Below are 22,347 nucleotides of genomic sequence, written 5' to 3' on the forward strand. Positions count from 1 at the left end.
CCAGCCATCTGGAACAGGTTGCTGTCCCGTAGTACAGCAGATGCAGAAGGTACACGGTGGTTTTTTTCCCCCTCAAAAAGGGCTGTAGTAGATGAACCTAAAAAATCTAATCAGTAAGAATTAACTAATAGTACTAGTTGTATAAAATCTGTAATAGCCCAAAAGCAAAAGAGACATAAAACATCAAATCACATCTGTAAAATTCTAAACAAATGTTTTCTCTGTATGCACTGTGGTGGTACCAGTCAGCATCGATCTGCATTGCCCACCAGTAAATAGAAAGATAATATTATGAACATTTTACATCTTATCAGGTGTGCAAAAGGCTTCTCAAGTACAGTGCACGAAATCATACAGAAAAAGGTCAGGGTTACAGGCAGTGTTGACGAAAATTAACTTTATATATATATATATATATATATATATATATATATATATATATATATATATATATATATATATATGTATATATGTGTGTGTGTGCGTGTGCGTGTGTGTGTGTGTGTGTGCATATGTAACCGAACTGCAACCAATTACAAACCCAAATTTAAAGTGAAGCCAGTCTTCAGTTTTTGCATCATCATTGACAAAATATGGCGGTTAACTCCCTTGCCAACAGCTGCATCTCCTAAAAAAAATGCAAAATGAAGCAAGTTCGTTGCACAAACTGTACAGACTATAAGCGATTCAAATGATTTTAATAATAAAAAAGGAGTACCAGTCAATCTATATTTCAATGGAGTGGACCAATTAGCACTGTTCATTTTATAAAATGAAACCAGGGTACTATCTTGTTCATCCATAGTATCAAACTGGTTGATGAGTAATGATAGAGATGGACAGTGTGAATTGATGGAGAGCAACCCATCACAGAACATTCGAGATGATTTGAATGGGTCAATTTCATTTTTCCATGCTGAAATCAAATGAACAATTTATTTAAATACCATTTTACAAGCATAGTTGAATAACAATACAAAAAAGATGAAAGAATAAATGAATAAAGATGCACTTATCATTTTACAGTACAACAGCACTAAAAAAAATAAAATGTGTTGTGTCTAACCTGCAGACAGGGATGTTGAAGATTGTGCAGTTGAGGGTCCTGGCAATTCTTCTGTATTTAAAGTGAATGAAGAATCATTGTCACCAAAAGTCCTTTCTCTAAAACAGGCAAGACACAAACAATTTCAATTTTGTTCATTAAGCCACTTCAAAAATTTTCATGCATATTAAAAGCATTTGCCCAGTTTCATAGACAAGGCTTAGACCCTAGTGCCAGACAAAGTCTGGATGTAACTTACAATGACATACTGTTTATAGTCATTAATGTCAAAAGTCACCAGTAATGATTTTCTCAAAGCAAGGCTTATAAAAGCTACATACATCAAATCTAATAATGTCTACTACTGACCCAGTTTATGAAACCAACACATTAATTTAAATTTAAGACAGTCCACCAGAAAATTATTTTGTTAATTTTTTACCCTACATTCCATCTGATCTTTGTACATCTCCCTCGAGATATATACAACCAAAACAAACTGTGCAAACTAATCCTTTAGTATTAAAGGCATGTCATCCTACAATTTTTAGCATAACTTTACCCTTCACCACACATGCTTGCATGAAAAGGCAAGACATCAGTTGGGAAAGAGATCTGGCAAATTGGACAAATCTGTAAAAAGTACAAATAAATTAAACAATGTATGTTTGTAGCAAAATTTGTTGAAGAACATACATATTCTACCCCATAAAAAGATTCTAAAATATTAAGAATAGTCTCAAATTTTTAATAGCTTCAAACACATTCTTTATGGAACCACGAATTGGGTATATTCAAATATAGTGAGTATACCCAAATACAAGAAATAGGCTTTGATCAAAGACCTGTAATGATGGTTCTAAGATGGGGTGAAGTGGGCTTGGCTGGTCAACAGTTTCGATTACATTTTCGTCTACATCATCATCTAGAATGGTCACATCATTTGAAGACTCCTAATAAAAGTAATCAAAATGCATTGGCATTGTAAATAAATAATATTGATAGAAAAATAAAACCATAATACTGTATGACTTACTGTCTCAGCTTCTTTACACTCTTCAATGTGTAAGGGCAGCAATGGCAGTGATATTTTCTTACCACATTTCATACAGCTGGACTGTGGCATCTTAGCAAACTCCACAGAATCATAAGGTAATGGTTCAGTGGAAAGCTGTTCCTGTAATGGAACTACAAACAGCATGTTCTTTCCATTATTTGAAACTGATTTTAGGAGTCGAGTTGAGTATTCATCAGCAGCTGTGGGAATTATAGACAGCTTACGCCGCCCACCCCCACCAAATGGCAAAATCAATTGAGAATCACATTCAGGACTACTGTTGCCTTCTTGGGCTAGCAATATTGTTATAAATGTGTCACCTAAAATTTTGGAAAGAAATGTTCTATAAAGCTCTGTTTACCACTGGAAAACTGAAGTAGGGCATGCCATAATCTTAGAACATGGCAGAGAAACATGTCCTTGACTAAAAAGTTTAAACTAATGAAGCTTATTGCTAAATTATTAACGCCAACAAAGCACATACCAGTTTCATTAATTTACAAAAGTGCAAAGTTATTGCAAATGCACACAAATCATTTTTTGTTTATATGTAACATGCAAAACATAAATACCTGTAGACTTGTAAAACATCCAGCCACCCTGAAGTGTTTTTAATTTGGGAAACTCTCCTTCAAGCAGACTGACAATCTTAAGAATGAAACAAAATTCATCATTTAGTTTTTTTTTTTTTTTTTTTTCCAACAGATATAAAACTCCCATCAATTCCTAGTATTATGGTAACATTTGCAATTAACTCACTGTGTTTAAAATGATCTGGAACAGTTAAAAGCCTTTTTCCAAGTCCAGCATGGACAAGCTCAAGGTCTTCATCTCCTTTTGGTGTGAAGGGTGATGGTTCAGAGAGGACATGGATTTGAAAATCATTTTTTTTTAATGTTTCCAGGTTTGGCCACAGAAAAATCTCTGTCCCAAACATACTTGGGAATTGCCTTTAGTGACAAAAGGGCAAAATGAATAAACATATTAATAATAAGAAACATTTTTTGCATGACACAAAAAGTTGTGTTTTACAGTAAACATGAAAAATTACCTTTTTAAGGCTTGCCTTACCATGTTTTCAGCCTCTGCAGGCAAAGGAATGGTCCTACTTGAGATGCTTTCTCTCATTGGTCTACTACCACTAGCTAGTGCATTTCTTTACGAAGATGGAGTAAGGCCCCTGGCTAATACATCGATCAGAGCTTTTGCTGCTATTTCTACTTCTGATGACAGTGCCTGTAAGACAAATACCAATTATACCTTTTATCATTTGTTATCTTCATAGTCCGCGATCAACACTGCCGACCCCCACCCCGCCCGTTCCTTACAGTCGGCGATCATCTCCTCTCTCCACCCCCCATACCCACCCACACCCAAAACGGCATTACGCTCTCCCGGTCTTCACTTTAGTACGCGATCGATTCCACCCCCAAATTAGTCCTCGATCAAATTTATAGCTGAGCTCCCTTGAATGACAATCCTAGAATCGACCATGACAGAAGCCATGCTATTTTACACGACCATCCCGTTCTTCACTCGCCATGTTGGCTTAATAACGGACTTAATTTACGTTATAAAGTTTACATTATAAACAACAGCAGCCATTGCTTTAACAAACGTTTGATACTTAATCTTTGCATACATAAACCACTATAGAAATCAAGTAACCACTTACCCGCGCATCCCGCTCTTCACCTGCCATGCTAAATAGAGGAGTATTCTTCTTCTTAGAGGATCATCTCCGTTAATTAGGTCAGACTGCGCAAATGGAGCGCACAGTGAAGCGCTTTGGTCATTCCCGCGTTCTCAGGGAGTTGTGATTGGTTGAACAGTAAGCTCGCATCTTATTGGCTACAGGGCACGAGTGACTCACGTGGGAGGTGTGTGCTGACAGGAAAGTCTCAAAAATGCACACACTCGTATTCAGGGTGAGTCGTACGTGAGCGAGGATTTGCACATTCTCATTCAGGATGAACTCGTGAATTTTAAACATTCAAAACTTTTTGTACACTCTTATATATTTGCAAATGGTGTTTTGCATTTGTGAAATGTATTTTATGAAAATGTATTTTTATTTTGTGCATGTGAATTGTTTTTGTGAGTATAAATAAATATTTTACGCATGTGAATTTGGCTACGCATGTGTACATCGTGTCTTTTGCGTGAATTATTATTGAGTCTAATCTCTCTCCATAGAAAAACACTTTTTATCAGATCTGGACTCCGTTGCTTGAATATGTAGGTCCTAGGATTTCAGGTACATTTTTGCAAAACCTTAGATCACCATAAACTTTGGTTAATTTATGTACTTTTCTATTTTTATTATTACTCTGTATTTTTATGTCTTCTTTTTGATTTTGATTTTCATTATGTGCTGTGATGCTAAGAAATTTCTTGGTTGTAAGCTGTTGTCATTGTTCTGTTCTTTTTTGTTTTGTTAAAATAAAGACAAAAAAATGTATTTCGAAGAATTCCAGTTTGTCAGCAGATAGTGTCGGCGCATAAAACATTCCTTTGCATAGTGGTTTGGTTGTCTAGGACTATGATTCTCGTTCATGCTGTGAGAAATCCCAGATTCAAATTTCGGTTGAGCCCTTACAGTTGTCTGCTGTTTTGTAAGGGCGTTGTGGCTTACACAGAGGCCTTTTTTCTGAGAATGCCAGTTCGTCAGCTGATAGTGTTGCCATATAAAGTTACTGTTTTGCAGTGGCTCGTTGATCTAGGGGTATGATTCTCGCTTAGGGTGCCCTTGATTCGTTAGAGAAAGTTTTCTGACTATCTGATGCTTCTGACACCATGTGAAATAAATTCAATTTAGTGGCTCGTTGGACTAGGGGTATGATTCGCACTTTGGGTGTGAAAGGTCCTGGGTCCCAATCCCAGACGAGCCCTTGCAGATGTTATGTGTTTTATAGGGCACTATGTCTATCATTAAAATCTCTTTCGAAGAATTCCAGTTTGTCAGCAGATAGTGTCGCCACATAAAACATTCCTTTGCATAGTGGCTTGCTGGTCTAGGAGTATGATTTTCGTTCATGCAATGAGAAATCCCAGATTCAGATTTCGGTTGAGCCCTTACACTTGTCTGCTGTTTTGTAAGGTTGTTGTGGCTTACACAGAGGCCTTTTTTCTGAGAATGCCAGTTCGTCAGCAGATAGTGTTGCCGTATAAAGTTGCTGTTTTGCAGTGGCTCGGTGGTCTAGGGATATGATTCTCACTTAGGGTGCCCTTGATTCGTTAGGGAAAGATTTCTGACTATCTGACGCCTTGTGAAATTCTCTCAATTTAGTGGTTCATTGGTCTATCTGTATGATTCTCGCTTCGATTGCGAGAGGACCCGGGTTCAATTCTCGGATGAGCCCTTGCAGATGTACTGTGTTTTACAGGGCATTATATCTTTCGTAAAAACGTCTTTCAAAGAATTCCAATTTGTCAGCAGATAGTGTCGCCACATAAAATATTTCTTGCATAGTGGCTTGCTGGTCCAGGAGTATGATTCTCGTTCATGCCATGAGAAATCCTAGGTTCAAATTTCAGTTGAACCCTTACAGTTGTCTTTTGTTTTGTAAGGGCGTTGTGGCTTACACAGAGGCCTTTTTCTGAGAATGCCGGTTTGTCAGCAGATAGTGTTGCCATGTAAAGTTACTGTTTTGCAGTGGCTCGTTGGTCTAGGGGTATGATTCTGGCTTAGGGTGCCCTTGATTCGTCAGAGAAAGTTTTCTGACTATCTGATGCTTCTGACGCTATGTGAAATTTTATCACAGTAGTGGCTCGTTGGGGTAGGGGTATGATTCTCGCTTTGGGTGTGAGAGGTCCCGGGTTCAAATCCCGGACGAGCCCTTGCAGGTGTCATGTGTTTTACAGGGCACCATGACTTTCATTAAAATGTCTTTCGAAGAATTCCAGTTTGTCAGCAGATAGTGTCGCCACATAAAACATTCCTTTGCATAGTGCCTTGCTGGTCTATGAGTATGATTTTCGTTCATGCAATGAGAAATCCCAGATTCAAATTTCGGTTGAGCCTTTACATTTGTCTGCTGTTTTGTAAGGTCTACGGGCTTACACAGAGGCCTTTTTTCTGAGAATGCCAGTTCATCAGCAGATAGTTTTGCCATGTAAAGTGGCTGTTACAATAGCTAGTTGGTTTAGGGGTATGATTCTCGCTTAGGGTGCCATTGATTCGTTAGAGAAAGTTTTCTGACTATCTGATGGTTCTGACGCCATGTGAAGTTTTATCAATGTAGTGGCTCGTTGGTCTACGGGTATGATTCTCGCTTTGGGTGTGAGAGGTCCCGGGTTCAAATCCCGGATGAGCCCTTGCAGGTGTCATGTGTTTTACAGGGCACTATGACTTTTATTAAAATGTCTTTCGAAGAATTCCAGTTTGTCAGCAGATAGTGTCGCCACATAAAACATTCCTTTGCATAGTGGCTTGCTGGTCTAGGAGTATGATTTTCGTTCATGCAATGAGAAATCCCAGATTCAAATTTCGGTTGAGCCCTTACATTTGTCTGCTGTTTTGTAAGGTCTACGGGCTTACACAGAGGCCTTTTTTCTGAGAATGCCAGTTCATCAGCAGATAGTTTTGCCATGTAAAGTGGCTGTTACAGTAGCTAATTGGTTTAGGGGTATGATTCTCGCTTAGGGTGCCATTGATTCGTTAGAGAAAGTTTTCTGACTATCTGATGGTTCTGACGCCATGTGAAGTTTTATCAATGTAGTGGCTCGTTGGCCTAGGGGTATGATTCTCGCTTTGGGTGAGAGAGGTCCCGGGTTCATATCCCGGACGAGCCCTTGCAGGTATCATGTGTTTTACAGGGCACTATGACTTTCATTAAAATGTCTTTCGAAGAATTCCAGTTTGTCAGCAGATAGTGTCGCCACATAAAATATTCCTTTGCATAGTGGCTTGCTGGTCTAGGCGTATGATTTTCGTTCATGCAATGAGAAATCCCAGATTCAGATTTCGGTTGAGCCCTTACACTTGTCTGCTGTTTTGTAAGGTTGTTGTGGCTTACACAGAGGCCTTTTTTCTGAGAATGCCAGTTTGTCAGCAGATAGTGTTGCCATATAAAGTTGCTGCTTTGCAGTGGCTCGGTGGTCTAGGGGTATGTCTCTCACTTAGGGTGCCCTTGATTCGTTAGAGAAAGATTTCTGACCATCTGACGTCTTGTGAAATTCTCTCAATTTAGTGGCTCATTGGTCTATGGGTATGATTCTCGCTTCGGTTGAGAGAGGACCCGGGTTCAGTTCCTGGATTAGCCCTTGCAGGTGTACTGTGTTTTACAGGGCATTATGTCTTTCATTAAAATGTCTTTCAAAGATTTCCAATTTGTCAGCAGATAGTGTCGCCACATAAAATATTTCTTGCATAGTGGCTTGCTGTTCTAGGAGTTTGATTCTCGTTCATGCCATGAGAAATCCTAGGTTCAAATTTCAGTTGAACCCTTACAGTTGTCTTTTGTTTTGTAAGGGCGTTGTGGCTTACACAGAGGCCTTTTTTCTGAGAATGCCGGTTTGTCAGCAGATAGTGTTGCCATGTAAAGTGGCTGTTTTGCAGTTGCTCGTTGGTCTACGGGCATGATTCTCGCTTAAGATGCGAGAGGTCTTGTTTTCAAATCCTGGACGAACCATTGAAGAAGTCCCGGGTCCAAATGAAGCAAAAGCCCTGCTTTAATGTTTGTAAGATAAGGATTTCTGACCATCTGTTCCTTCTGATGTCTTGTAAAATATTCAAGCTTTTGTGGCTCGTTGGTCTAGGGGTATGATTCTCGCTTAGGGTGCGAGAGGTCCCGGGTTCAAATCCCGGACGAGCCCTTGCAGTTATTCTTTTGTTTTACAGGGCATTATGGCTTTCATAAAAAACGTTTTTCGAAGAATTCCAGTTTGTCAGCAGATAGTGTCGGCACATAAAGCATTCCTTTGCATAGTGGTTTGGTTGTCTAGGACTATGATTCTCGTTCATGCCGTGAGAAATCCCAGATTCAAATTTCGGTTGAGCCCTTACAGTTGTCTGCTGTTTTGTAAGGGCGTTGTGGCTTACACATAGGCCTTTTTTCTGAGAATGCCAGTTCGTCAGCTGATAGTGTTGCCATATAAAGTTACTGTTTTGCAGTGGCTCGTTGGTCTAGGGGTATGATTCTCGCTTCGGGTGTGAGAGGTCCTGGGTTCAAATCCCGGACGAGCCCTTACAGGTGTTATGTGTTTTACAGGGCACTATGTCTTTCATTAAAATGTCTTTCGAAGAATTCCAGTTTGTCAGCAGATAGTGTCGCCACATAAAACATTCCTTTGCATAGTGGCTTGCTGGTCTAGGCGTATGATTTTCGTTCATGCAATGAGAAATCCCAGATTCAAATTTCGGTTGAGCCCTTACAGTTGTCTGCTGTTTTGTAAGGTCGTTGTGGCTTACACAGAGGCCTTTTTTCTGAGAATGCCAGTTTGTCAGCAGATAGTGTTGCCATATAAAGTTGCTGTTTTGCAGTGGCTCGGTGGTCTAGGGGTATGATTCTCGCTTAGGGTGCCCTTGATTCGTTAGAGAAAGATTTCTGACTATCTGACGCCTTGTGAAATTCTCTCAATTAAGTGGCTCATTGGTCTATGGGTATGATTCTCGCATTGGTTGCGAGAGGACCCGGGTTCAATACCCGGATGATCCCTTGCAGGTGTACTGTGTTTTACAGGGCATTATGTCTTTCGTAAAAACGTCTTTCAAAGAATTCCAATTTGTCAGCAGATAGTGTCGCCACATAAAATGTTTCTTGAATAGTGGCTTGCTGGTCTAGGAGTATGATTCTCCTTCATGCCATGAGAAATCCTAGCTTCAAATTTCAGTTGAACCCTTACAGTTGTCTTTTGTTTTGTATGGGCGTTGTGGCTTACACAGAGGCCTTTTTTCTGAGAATGCCGGTTTGTCAGCAGATAGTGTTACCATGTAAAGTGGCTGTTTTGCAGGTGCTCGTTGGTCTACGGGCTTGATTCTCGCATAAGGTGCGAGAGGTCCCGTTTTCAAAGCCTGGACGAACCATTGCAGAAGTCCCGGGTCCAAATGAAGCAAAAGCCCTTCTTCAATGTTTGTAAGATAAGGATTTCTGACCATCTGTTGCTTCTGATGTCTTGTGAAATATTCAAGCTTTTGTGGCTCGTTGGTCTAGGGGTATGATTCTCGCTTAGGGTGCGAGAGGTCCCGGGTTCAAATCCCGGACGAGCCCTTGCAGTTATTCTGTTGTTTTACAGGGCATTATGGCTTTCATAAAAAAACAATTTACGAAGAATTCCAGTTTGTCAGCAGATAGTGTCGGCACATAAACATTCCTTTCCATAGTGGTTTGGTTGTCTAGCAGTATGCTTTTCGTTCATGCCGTGAGAAATCCCAGATTCAAATTTCGGTTGAGCCCTTACAGTTGTCTGCTGTTTTGTAAGGGCATTGTGGCTTACACAGAGGCCTTTTTTCTGAGAATGCCAGTTCGTCAGCAGATAGTGTTGCCATATAAAGTTACTGTTTTGCTGTGGCTCGTTGGTCTAGGGGTATGATTCTCGCTTCGGGTGTGAGAGGTCCCGGGTTCAAATCCCGGACGAGCCCTTGCAGGTGTCATGTGTTTTACAGGGCACTATGTCTTTCATTAAAATGTCTTTCGAAGAATTCCAGTTTGTCAGCAGATAGTGTCGCCACATAAAACATTCCTTTGCATAGTGGCTTGCTGGTCTAGGCGTATGATTTTCGTACATGCAATAAGAAATCCCAGATTCAAATTTCGGTTGAGCCCTTACAGTTGTCTGCTGTTTTGTAAGGTCGTTGTGGCTTACACAGAGGCCTTTTTTCTGAGAATGCCAGTTTGTCAGCAGATAGTGTTGCCATATAAAGTTGTTGTTTTGCAGTGGCTCAGTGGTCTAGGGGTATGACTCTCACTAAGGGTGCCCTTGATTCGTTAGAGAAAGATTTCTGACTATCTGACGCCTTGTGAAACTCTCTCAATTAAGTGGCTCATTGGTCTATGGGTATGATTCTCGCATAGGTTGCGAGAGGACCCGGGTTCAATACCCGGATGAGCCCTTGCAGGTGTACTGTGTTTTACAGGGCATTATGTCTTTCGTAAAAACGTCTTTCAAAGAATTCCAATTTGTCAGCAGATAGTGTCGCCACATAAAATATTTCTTGAATAGTGGCTTGCTGGTCTAGGAGTATGATTCTCCTTCATGCCATGAGAAATCCTAGCTTCAAATTTCAGTTGAACCCTTACAGTTGTCTTTTGTTTTGTATGGGCGTTGTGGCTTACACAGAGGCCTTTTTTCTGAGAATGCCGGTTTGTCAGCAGATAGTGTTGCCATGTAAAGTGGCTGTTTTGCAGTTGCTCGTTGGTCTACGGGCTTGATTCTCGCATAAGGTGCGAGAGGTCCCGTTTTCAAAGCCTGGACGAACCATTGCAGAATTCCCGGGTCCAAATGAAGCAAAAGCCCTGCTTCAATGTTTGTAAGATAAGGATTTCTGACCATCTGTTGCTTCTGATGTCTTGTGAAATACTCTAGTTTTTGTGGCTTGTTGGTCTAGGGGTATGATTCTCGCTTAGGGTGCGAGAGGTCCCGGGTTCAAATCCCGGACGAGCCCTTGCAGTTATTCTGTTGTTTTACAGGGCATTATGGCTTTCATAAAAAAACGTTTTTCAAAGAATTCCAGTTTGTCAGCAGATAGTGTCGGCACATAAACATTCCTTTCCATAGTGGTTTGGTTGTCTAGAAGTATGCTTTTCGTTCATGCCGTGAGAAATCCCAGATTCACATTTCGGTTAACCCCCTAACAGTTGTCTGCTGTTTTGTAAGGGCGTTGTGGCTTACACAGAGGCCTTTTTTCTGAGAATGCCAGTTCGTCAGCAGATAGTGTTGCCATATAAAGTTACTGTTTTGCAGTGGCTCGTTGGTCAAGGGGTATGAATCTCGCTTAGGGTGCCCTTGATTCGTTAGAAAAAGTTTTCTGACTATCTGATACTTCTGAGGCCATGTGAAATTCTCTCAATTTAGTGGCTCGTTGGTCTAGGGGTATGATTCTTGCTTCAGGTGTGAGAGGTCCTGAGTTCAAATCCCAGACGAGCCCTTGCAGGTGTCATGTGTTTTACAGGGCACTATGTCTTTCATTAAAATGTCTTTCGAAGAATTCCAGTTTGTCAGCAGATAGTGTCGCCACATAAAACATTCCTTTGCATAGTGGCTTGCTGGTCTAGGCATATGATTTTCGTTCATGCAATGAGAAATCCCAGATTCAAATTTCGGTTGAGCCCTTACAGTTGTCTGCTGTTTTGTAAGGTCGTTGTGGCTTACACAGAGGCCTTTTTTCTGAGAATGCCAGTTTGTCAGCAGATAGTGTTGCCATATAAAGTTGCTGTTTTGCAGTGGCTCGGTGGTCTAGGGGTATGACTCTCACTTAGGGTGCCCTTGATTCGTTAGAGAAAGATTTCTGACTATCTGACGCCTTGTGAAATTGTCTCGATTTAGTGGCTCATTGGTCTATGGGTATGATTCTCGCTTCGGTTGCTAGAGGTCCCGGGTTCAATACAAGGATGAGCCCTTGCAGGTGTACTGTGTTTTACAGGGCATTATGTCTTTCGTAAAAACATCTTTCAAAGAATTCCAATTTGTCAGCAGATAGTGTCGCCACATAAAATATTTCTTGCATAGTGGCTTGCTGGTCTAGGAGTATGATTCTAGTTCATGCCATGAGAAATCCTAGGTTCAAATTTCAGTTGAACCCTTACAGTTGTCTTTTGTTTTGTAAGGTCGTTGTGGCTTACACAGAGGTCTTTTTTCTGAGAATGCCGGTTTGTCAGCAGATAGTGTTGCCATGTAAAGTGGCTGTTTTGCAGTTGCTTGTTGGTCTACGGGCTTGATTCTCGCATAAGGTGTGAGAGGTCCCGTTTTCAAAGCCTGGACGAACCATTGCAGAAGTCCCGGGTCCAAATGAAGCAAAAGCCCTGCTTCAATGTTTGTAAGATAAGGATTTCTGACCATCTGTTGCTTCTGATGTCTTGTGAAATATTCAAGCTTTTGTGGCTCGTTGGTCTAGGGGTATGATTCTCGCTTAGGGTGCGAGAGGTCCAGGGTTCAAATCCCGCACGAGCCCTTGCAGTTATTCTGTTGTTTTACAGGGCATTATGGCTTTCATAAAAAAACAATTTACGAAGAATTCCAGTTTGTCAGCAGATAGTGTCGGCACATAAACATTCCTTTCCATAGTGGTTTGGTTGTCTAGTTGTATGCTTTTCGTTCATGCCGTGAGAAATCCCAGATTCAAATTTCGGTTGAGCCCTTACAGTTGTCTGCTGTTTTGTAAGGGCATTGTGGCTTACACAGAGGCCTTTTTTCTGAGAATGCCAGTTCGTCAGCAGATAGTGTTGCCATATAAAGTTACTGTTTTGTAGTGGCTCGTTGGTCTAGGGGTATGATTCTCGCTTAGGGTGCCCTTGATTCGTTAGAGAAAGTTTTCTGACTATCTGATGCTTCTGAGGCCATGTGTAATTCTCTCAATTTAGTGGCTCGTTGGTCTAGGGATATGATTCTCGCTCCGGGTGTGAGAAGTCCCGGGTTCAAATCCCGGACGAGCCCTTGCAGGTGTCATGTGTTTTACAGGGCACTATGTCTTTCACTAAAATGTCTTTCGAAGAATATCAGTTTGTCAGCAGATAGTGTCGCCACATAAAACATTCCTTTGCATAGTGGCTTGCTGGTCTAGGCATATGATTATCGTTCATGCAATGAGAAATCCCAGATTCAAATTTCGGTTGAGCCCTTACAGTTGTCTGCTGTTTTGTAAGGTCGTTGTGGCTTACACAGAGGCCTTTTTTCTGAGAATGCCAGTTTGTCAGCAGATAGTGTTGCCATATAAAGTTGCTGTTTTGCAGTGGCTCGGTGGTCTAGGGGTATGTCTCTCACTTAGGGTGCCCTTGATTCGTTAGAGAAAGATTTCTGACTATCTGACACCTTGTGAAATTGTCTCAATTTAGTGGCTCATTGGTCTATGGGTATGATTCTTGCTTCGGTTGCGAGAGGACCCGGGTTCAATTCCTGGATGAGCCCTTGCAGGTGTACTGTGTTTTACAGGGCTTTATGTCTTTCGTAAAAACGTCTTTCAAAGAATTCCAATTTGTCAGCAGATAGTGTCGCCACATAAAATATTTCTTGCATAGTGGCTTGCTGGTCTAGGAGTATGATTATCGTTCATGCCATGAAAAATCCTAGGTTCAAATTTCAGTTGAACCCTTACAGTTGTCTTTTGTTTGTAAGGGCGTTGTGGCTTACACAGAGGCCTTTTTTCTGAGAATGCCGGTTTGTCAGCAGATAGTGTTGCTATGTAAAGTGGCTGTTTTGCAGTTGCTCGTTGGTCTACGGGCTTGATTCTCGCATAAGGTGCGAGAGGTCCCGTTTTCAAAGCCTGGACGAACCATTGCAGAAGTCCCGGGTTCAAAAGAAGCAAAAGCCCTGCTTCAATGTTTGTTAGATAAGGATTTCTGACCATCTGTTGCTTCTGATGTCTTGTGAAATATGCAAACTATTGTGGCTTGTTGGTCTAGGGGTATGATTCTCGCTTTGGGTATGATAGGTCCCGGGTTCAAATCCTGGACGAGTCCTTGCAGTTTCTCTGTTGTTTTACAGGGCATTATGGCTTTCATAAAAAACGTTTTTCGAAGAATTCCAGTTTGTCAGCAGATAGTGTCGGCACATAAAACATTCCTTTGCATAGTGGCATGGTTGTCTACGAGTATGATTCTCGTTCATGCCATGATAAATCCCAGATTCAAATTTCGGTTGAGCCCTTACAGTTGTCTGCTGTTTTGTAAGGGCGTTGTGGCTTACACAGAGGCCTATTTTCTGAGAATGCCAGTTCGTCAGCAGATAGTGTTGCCCTGTAAAGTTGCTGTCTGAGTGAACTATGCTTTTAAGCCAGGGGTCACTAAACCTGTTCCTGGAGGTCTTAAAATGACAACCAAAGAGGTTGTTTCCAGTTTTTTCCAGTTGTTTACACACAATTTCTGAAAGCATGTTTCATATTGTCAGAACTCTACACACAAATCACAAAACACACACACATTTGGCAAAACTCTTCAATTCTTCTGCTAAATGAAACTATAAGTTCAAAACAATGTGATTTCTTCTCAAAATGGTATTTTGTTTTCAAATGACACACACAAGCCATCACATTAACAGACATTCATAAGATAAGTTAAACACTAATGTGCTTAATGTAAAACACTATGACGACTTCTCTATTCATCATAATGACTTTCTGTAAGCCTTCTTCTGTTCAGTGTTACACTTACTACAGACAGTACATAGAACTACAGAAGTGCATTGTAAAATTTTTCGAAAATTGTTTTTATACAAAACAAACAAATACCAAATATATTTTACTGTATTTTCCCCACAAAAACAGTGTACAGTGTTCATCCCAACCAACACAAAGTTGCAGAAAATGTGGTCTACATATACCATCAACAAAAGTATTTACTAAATACAGTTACAGTAAAAAAAAAAAAAAAAAAAAAAAAAAAAAAAAAAAAAAACAGCTATACTGCATTCTCTTTTCTGTATTGGTGTGGCCAAGCAGTGGGGGAAATGTCACCTTGCATGGCAAATCCAGCCATGAAAAGCATCAACTGCTATAGCTTGGAGAAGGGGTATACGTGTGTTTGGATTTCGGTCATACACTTTTCATCTCCAGGCAGGAAAAAGGTCCTCAATAGGTTTGAGGAATGGAGAATATGGAGGGGGAGATAAACAACTTAAAAACATGGGTGTGCAGTCAACTAGTTGTGAATCAGATGAGCTCTCATATGTAACTCAATTTGTCGCACTATCCATTATGCCTCAAAGCTATACAGTTTTATAATTAATTTCGTTAATCTCTATAAAAAAAAGCACACGCACCACCTGAACTAAGGCGCTGCTGGGATTTAAGCCCAGGATCTCCTGTTTACAAGACAGGCATTTTGACCAGCTAAGCCACAGCGCCACAAAAATTAATTGTAAGAGACATTTGCCCGATAACAAAAATAGAAGAAGAAAAAAATACTCAACAAAAACCAGCATGTCAGGATGCAGAAAATGCTGACAAGACGGACGTGGTCTTTTAGAGTCTGGATGATCATGTCTCAAACTTGACCGGTAACCTGGCCTCTGTTCAAGATCAAAGCAAAAAATGCATTATTTTATTTTTATTTAATCTACCCTTAATCATGTGTTAAGTGTTTTTTGGAATATCCAGTTTCATTACATCCAAACCCTCTGTCTGCTCGGAAAATGGAAATCATTTCATCTAAGACAATGGATAGTGCATTGGACTTCTTGGCTGCGAACTGAGTCATTTAAAGGTTTTGAGTTCAAGTCCCACCAGCGTTGCAAGCTTTGCCCTTTTTCTTTACTGACTTAGGAGTGGTGCGTTTCCAACATTTTTGGCATCTGTCCATCCTGTTCTGCTTTTTAATTTCATTGCGCAGTGCAGGCTCAGATACTAGGGGTACTCTACAATGAAGCCGATGACTTAATTGAGCTGTTTTAAATAAGGGAGATTAGAAAACGGTGCAGGGCCAAGTAAGCTTAAGGAATGACTCAAAGGCAACCTGTGGTTTTGGGCAAAAGTGTCTACCACCTATTGTTGAGATCACGCCTTTTGGAATTGTCGTACAAGAGCCTCTTTATGCATGTGCAAAGTAACTAAGTAGAAAGCATAGTAAATTTTGCTTTTCCCCCACTGTCTTAGATGAAACTGCGTTTGGAAGTATCGTATCCAGAGGTTTTTTTTTTTAGTGTTAAGACTAAGTTGGCCAGAGCACCTGTCTTGGGAACAGCAGGTCCTAGGTTCAAATCCAAATTGCACCTTTCCCTCAGATTTCCATTTTCCGAGCTGACTCTGGGTTTGGATGTAATGAAACTGTAGATTCCAAAAAACACTTGACACTTGATTAAGGGTAGATTAAATAAAAATAAATCAATGCATTTTTTGCTTTGATCTTGAACGGAGGCCAGGTTACTGGTCAGGTTTGAGACATGATCATCCAGACTCTAAAAGACCATGTCCATCTTGTCGGCATTTTCTGCATCTTGACATGCTGGTTTTTGTTGTGTATTGGTTTATTCTTCTTCGATTTTTGTTATCGGGCAAATGTCTCTTACGGTCATTCATTGTGGTGCTGTGGCTTAGCTGGTCGACGCGCCTCTCTTGTAAACAGGAGATCCTGGGCTTGATTGATCCTGGGCTAAATTGATCCAGGTGGTGAATGCGCTTGTTTTATAGAGCTTACCCGAATGCATAATAAAATTGTATAGCTTTGAGGCCTAATGAATAGTGCGACAAATAGAGTTAAACAACCTCTTTGATTGCCATTTTAGACTTGCTGTCTTTTTTTAGTCTCTGTGTGCAAAACCGTCTAGCCTTCTTTTCAGCTTTGGTGCTGTGGCTTAGTTGGTCAAAGCGCCTGTCTCGTAAACAGGAGATCCTGGGTTCAACTCCCAGCAGTGCCTAATGTACATGTGCCAGGGTTGCTTTTTCTTAAGAGTTACGAGTGTTTACGCAGCAGGATGTTTAGCAGTCGGTTTCTAAACAAAACTCAAATCCTTAAGAACGCTACTCGTTCAAGAGGACTTCGGACGATGGCTTTATATAGCATAATGTGGTAATGCCTAACCAATTGGACTTTAATATTTCAAGTCCAGACATTCACACATGCAGCGCTACCATTGTTAGTTTTTTTCTTTTCTTTTTTCGATTAAACAATTAGCCCTTGTCAACATCTTTTGACCCTGTGGCTTAGTTGGTCAAAGCGCCTGTCTAGTAAACAGGAGATCCTGAGTTCAAATCCCAGCAGTACTTTGTCTGCAGTTGGCTGTTCTTTCATGGGCCAGAGAGTCCCAAAAAGTGCTTTTTTTGGTGCAGGCTCTGTGGTGCAATGGATAGCGCATTGGACTTCTAGGCTGTGAGCTGAGCCATTCAAAGGTTGTAGGTTCGAGTCCCACAAGAGTTGCAAGCTTTGCCCTTTTTCTTCACTGACTTAAGGTGTGGTGCGTTTCCAACATTTCAGGCATCTGTCCATCCCGTTTTGCTTCTTTCTTTCATTGCGCAGTGCAGGCTCAGATACTAGGGGTACTCTACAATGAAGCCGATGACTTAATTGAGCTGTTTTAAATAAGGAAGATTATAAAACGGTGCAAGACCGAGTGGACTTAAGGAATGACTCGAAGGCAACCTGTGGTTTAGGGCAAAAGTGACTGCCACCTATTGTTAAGATCACACCTTTTGGATTTGTCGTACAAGAGCCTCTTTATGCATGTGCAAAGTAACTGAGTAGAAAGCATAGTAAATTTTGCTTCCCCCCCACTGTCTTAGATGAAACTGCGTTTGGAAGTATCGTATCCACAGTTTTTTTCTTTTAGTGTTAAGACTAACGGCTGTTTCACACCGCAAGCGCCAGCAGCGCGTGTTTTTTCGGCGTCCATGTTAACAGATTAGAGCTTTTATATCGCACGCAGCAGCAGCGCGTCGGCGCGAGGCGTGAGCGTCGCTGAAGCAGCAGTGCAGCGATAGTTTTGGCGCCGGGTCTAATTTTGACGCGCTGCTCACGCTCAATTAAAGTGACAGTGCATTGATAATGACCAAAACACAATGAATGACAGTAAAAAGTAGCAATTGTACCCAATAAATGCCTTAATAATGTCAACTGATTTATATATAGTAAATTGTAACCCAGGTTACTAGTGGGTAGTACACAGCAATAGAGCAAATAGAAATACCCTTATAAATATGAAAAAAAAAACATTGGCAGAATACTCGATTAAATAATATATATTAAAATTATTTATTTATATAAATAAATCATAATAGAGTATTAAACAGCATTCAAGGGAATAGTGCTTTAGAATAACATCATCGTGCCTTACACTATAGCAGATCAGATTTACAAACAATAACAAATCTCTCTTGTCTGTTAGCTTGTGTTTACCGTTGCTATGGTGATTCAGTGTTCGCAAGGGAATGCAGAGATGTAAGTTTTTAAATTAATAACAGTAGAAAACTATTAGATATATATCTTTTAATGTTTTAAATGTGTATTAACTGTGAAAACTGACCATTAATAAGATGCTGAAATGATTTCTATCATATATCTTTAATGAAGGATTGAGAGAAAAAAAACAAGATTTGTATCTGTGAGTGAAATCTGCACACGAGTGCCACCTGGAGTTTTCTTGGTTTTTCGCTTTGATGTTGAATGATTTCCTTGGTGAGTTCGTGTTTTTTTATTATTATTGTTTTCATTATAACATGATTTAAACTAGTGTCAAAAATGTGTTTTATTAATTAACAATTTGTTTGGTCTAGTGAAAACACAGTATTATACACAGTATTATACAAGTGATTGTGTAAAGTTTAAGTGAGAGAGTTTAAGTAAAATGCTGTCATTTGTAAAAAGAAAATGCCAAATAGGTGAAAGAAATAGGAAAAACACAGAAATTCAGCAGAGAGAAGCATATACATGGTCATTTATTGTTGCTGTTTATTTACAATTATGTTAAGCTGAGATAATGCATACACTGTAAAATGCTAATGTTTTTTTTTTCCCCTTTGTTTGTTTGCTTGTGTATCTTCTTCTGGTTTTTCATCGGTGAGATGTTCTATTGAAGTCAGTTGCTAAATGTGATTTGCTCTGGATTCAAATTAATTGAAGTGTGAACTCTTTTCTGGATTTGGATTGTCTCAACTTCCATCGGTGCGTGTCTAATTGTGGAGTTGGACTGGCGAGCCTCCCATTAAGTGGATTCTTTGGATACACCTGTTGGAAAGATACAAAGTGAAACCTATTCAGCGTCATGGTAGGAGTGTAAATTTACAACACACTCACAAGTGCAACATCCTGGATCTCTGGAACTGAATTTGCAACCTAGTTGTTTTGCAAAAGAATCTTTTTGAGTGTTCATCACCTGTACTGGACTTTTGGGACATTTTGAAATGTTTTAAGTGAATGTTTTATTTTCATTTTTATTTTATTTGTACATTGTTTCATTGGAGTGTTCATTTGTTGCAATTTTTGAAGCTTTATAGAGAGAAGTTAATTGGTTTAAGAAGGGAAATCTTGATTATATATTGAATAATAAAACAATTTTAGTGTTGTATTATTAACTTACACTTATAAACCTTTAATATAGTATTGTTATTAGTATAGTAGTATTATATTATTGTTTATAATAGTAACCAAAATATAATATTAGACCTTAACAATAGAAAAACAGAAAAATAACATAATATTAACTTACCTTATTAGTGATACAGCCAAAAACCCTGTGAAGAAAGAGAAGTGTTATTAGAGAGTGTAAATAAGATTGAGGTCATTAGATGAGTGTGAAACAAGCCTAGAATTTGTTTTATTTATATTTATTATTTATTTTATTTTATATTTCTGTGAAAGTTTTACAATACAATCTTTTATTATTCTTACCTCTGTGTCCGAGTCCTTCACTGTTGTTGTATCTTCTCTCTCTTTGGAGAAATTTAGACTTCTGAGCATCTGGTCAATTGATGAACAGCTTATAATACATTTGTGTATCGAGGGTTACACGATCAAATGAACCTAAACGATTAAAAACGGCAACAAACATTATTTTGGCCCGAACTACAAAACCAAATGTAAAACAATTTTAGTATCAGTTTAGCTTAATTTGCACGCTAGTGTTTCAGGAGGGGAAATAGAATATTTAAGGGAGTTGTAGTCCATAGCGAAGTGTATTGTGGGTAGTGTAGTTCGACACGCAAGCTGGATGATGTGAGCTCGCTGTGTGCAGTGCTGCTCAAGCAGAGCTTCGGCTTTGTTTTATGTTCACTCAAGTTATTCCCACCGGGAGCTGTTTGCACTGTGAACCTGACAACATAAAAATAAGTAAAAGAAGTGCATACATTAATTACTTTTCTCCGTCTCATCAACTGCACAAGCATGAATTAACGAGCTGTTATTCTGCCGCTGGACATCACTAAAGCAGAGAAAGTAACACTAGTTTGATCATGTTGTTACACCTGGCTCAAGGATGTAACATAATAAGGGAGACGACAAGGAGAAGTATAATCAAAAAGAATATTTATTTAACTCAATTTAAATTATATAATCAAAATATCAGTATCAGTATGTTTAATCAGTGTGAAATGCAAATGAATGGATGAGGTAAATGTAGTCAGTGATAGTGTATGGATGCGAAAGAAAGCATAATGCCCAAATAGGAGCGTGGCTCTGGCGAACTGCCAAGTGTATAGACAGCGACAAACTAAACAAACTCTCTGCCGGGGTTTAAATAAGGGCGCTGACCAGCATCAGGTGCGCTGAAGGCACGCCCCCAATCTAGAATCAAAAATCAAACACAAACAAAACAACGCAGTCCTAACAATGTATAAATATCATTATAACTATATTGTATAAATATTGTTATAACTAGGCCTACAACAACCTGACAATCAAAAAACAAACGACATGATATCACAGGCGATTGTCTTCTGACTGTAGACACTTCTCATAGAGCTTGAGAAGCATACAGTACTATTTGATCTATAAAATTTGAAAAATAAACATTTGCAGGTTAAAGAAGCAGCATAGGATGAAGTTGTCGCGAGTCTTGGTGCAAATGAAAAGTTTAAAAAGTGTATTTGTATATAGAGTAAGGGTGGAGCCGAACCCGAATACGGTATTCGGAAAGGCACGAATAGCGTGTTTTTACGAATACTTGATTCGAACAAATACTTGAAAAATTATTTGTATTCGGGAGCAAGAAAAACACTATATCAAAAAGCAGCGTTTCCTCATGAGACCACAGTGCATGCCCACGTGAGAGAGAGAGAGAGAGAGAGAGAGAGAGAGAGAGAGAGGCAAAACGCGCCAAAGCCCGAAACTGAAAGCGAGACGTGACTTTTAAGGGGTTGTTTCATATGGATTTATTAATCATTCTTACTGTTCGGTGATCGCAAACTGCCGTAGTTTATTAAAGACGCAAACCTCTCACAGCACGTCAGCTGCGCGCCTTCAGCAGACCTCCTCATTCCTGCAGCACGAGAGCTTTATGATTGTTTATGCGCGCCAAAAGTGGCGGATCTGTCCGGTAAAATATCTGACTGCGTGTCACCGCATCCCTAAGGACTGTTTGGCGAAATATTTGACTGCATGTCACTGCATATCAAACGACTGAAAGGATATAACTAGAGAACTCTCCACTGTGCTACTGGGTGAGAGCGTATGGCAAGCCGTTTTAGCATTTAAACCTTGTTCAGACTATCCATAAATATATTTAGAGATATCTCTAATTATATTTTGACTTGTCATAATTATATTTCGACTAGTCAGATTGGAAATATCTGCAAATATATTATGATAGACTAGTCATATTCCTCCATTGACTTCCATTGAAAAATATTTGTAGATATCTCTAAATAAGTTGACTAGTCACAATTGTAATTAGATATATCTCCAAATGAATTTTGACTAGTAAAAAATCCAATTCAAGATATCTACAACTGTAATTAGACTTTTAGTAAATTAATTACAGATATCTTCAAATATATTTGTAAATATCTCTAAATATGATGAATTAAAGATATCTCTAAATGTATTATGACTAGTAAAAACTCAGAGATATCAATTACAATTGTTACTAGTCAAAATACATCTGATTTCGTACTAGTACAATTGTAATTGCAGATATCTCTAATTGTCATTCTGAGTAGTGGAATTATAATTATGACTAGTCAAAATATAATTAGAGATATCTCTAATATATTTATGGAGTCAGAACAAAGATTTAAATGCTAAAAAGGCTTGCCATAGAGAGCGCTTCTCACTGAACAGAGCACCGCGCAACCTTCTATGTAATGTATTATCACATGCACTAAAAGCATCAACACAGCCACATTCTGCCCCAGCAAGTCAGTTTCAAACATAAAAAAACAAACAAACAAACTTTGTGTCTTTTTTTGTGGCAGGCAGATGACAATAGCAGGGCTGTATCTTTTAGTATTATATAGAATACTTTTGTTCTGCCAGATCTCCCAGGCAGGGTTTTATTTAGATTGATTTAGTTAATATTAGTTTTTGGAATTCTGTCCATTTGAAAGAAGTTCTTTCTGAAGAAGAACAGTTTTTTGAAGTATTATTTGTTTTTATTCTGTCTATTCAGTGTCCTTCAACAAGAACGGTGGTGGTGGGGTTCATAATATTCACAATGGTATTTTATTAGT

The 22,347-nt window shown here is 39.4% G+C and overlaps 2 long non-coding RNA genes and 8 other non-coding genes across 10 annotated transcripts; 7 read left to right on the forward strand and 3 right to left on the reverse strand.

Moving 5' to 3' along the window:
• Nucleotides 1-1,082: 1,082 nt before the first annotated feature.
• On the reverse strand, nt 1,083-1,998 carry LOC137490958 (uncharacterized). The gene is made up of 3 exons (XR_011010978.2): nt 1,891-1,998; nt 1,608-1,678; nt 1,083-1,164 (listed from the first exon to the last, which is right to left on the reverse strand). It is a non-coding gene; the product is annotated as an uncharacterized lncRNA (long non-coding RNA).
• A 4,349-nt stretch (nt 1,999-6,347) lies between these two features.
• Nucleotides 6,348-6,419, forward strand: trnap-ugg (transfer RNA proline (anticodon UGG)). Its single transcript has one exon. It is a non-coding gene; the product is annotated as a tRNA-Pro (tRNA).
• A 1,428-nt stretch (nt 6,420-7,847) lies between these two features.
• Nucleotides 7,848-7,919, forward strand: trnap-agg (transfer RNA proline (anticodon AGG)). Its single transcript has one exon. It is a non-coding gene; the product is annotated as a tRNA-Pro (tRNA).
• A 299-nt stretch (nt 7,920-8,218) lies between these two features.
• trnap-cgg (transfer RNA proline (anticodon CGG)) lies at nt 8,219-8,290 on the forward strand. Its single transcript has one exon. It is a non-coding gene; the product is annotated as a tRNA-Pro (tRNA).
• Nucleotides 8,291-9,241: 951 nt separating this feature from the next.
• trnap-agg (transfer RNA proline (anticodon AGG)) lies at nt 9,242-9,313 on the forward strand. Its single transcript has one exon. It is a non-coding gene; the product is annotated as a tRNA-Pro (tRNA).
• A 299-nt stretch (nt 9,314-9,612) lies between these two features.
• Nucleotides 9,613-9,684, forward strand: trnap-cgg (transfer RNA proline (anticodon CGG)). The gene has a single exon. It is a non-coding gene; the product is annotated as a tRNA-Pro (tRNA).
• Nucleotides 9,685-10,635: 951 nt separating this feature from the next.
• On the forward strand, nt 10,636-10,707 carry trnap-agg (transfer RNA proline (anticodon AGG)). The gene has a single exon. It is a non-coding gene; the product is annotated as a tRNA-Pro (tRNA).
• Nucleotides 10,708-15,025: 4,318 nt separating this feature from the next.
• trnat-ugu (transfer RNA threonine (anticodon UGU)) lies at nt 15,026-15,099 on the reverse strand. The gene has a single exon. It is a non-coding gene; the product is annotated as a tRNA-Thr (tRNA).
• Nucleotides 15,100-16,533: 1,434 nt separating this feature from the next.
• On the forward strand, nt 16,534-16,607 carry trnat-cgu (transfer RNA threonine (anticodon CGU)). The gene has a single exon. It is a non-coding gene; the product is annotated as a tRNA-Thr (tRNA).
• Nucleotides 16,608-18,612: 2,005 nt separating this feature from the next.
• On the reverse strand, nt 18,613-20,881 carry LOC110439478 (uncharacterized). Its single transcript, XR_002458414.3, has 3 exons — nt 19,574-20,881; nt 19,392-19,416; nt 18,613-18,910 (listed from the first exon to the last, which is right to left on the reverse strand). It is a non-coding gene; the product is annotated as an uncharacterized lncRNA (long non-coding RNA).
• Nucleotides 20,882-22,347: the final 1,466 nt, after the last annotated feature.

The sequence above is a fragment of the Danio rerio genome, chromosome 4, assembly GCF_049306965.1.
Source record: "Danio rerio strain Tuebingen ecotype United States chromosome 4, GRCz12tu, whole genome shotgun sequence".
NCBI lineage: Eukaryota > Metazoa > Chordata > Actinopteri > Cypriniformes > Danionidae > Danio > Danio rerio.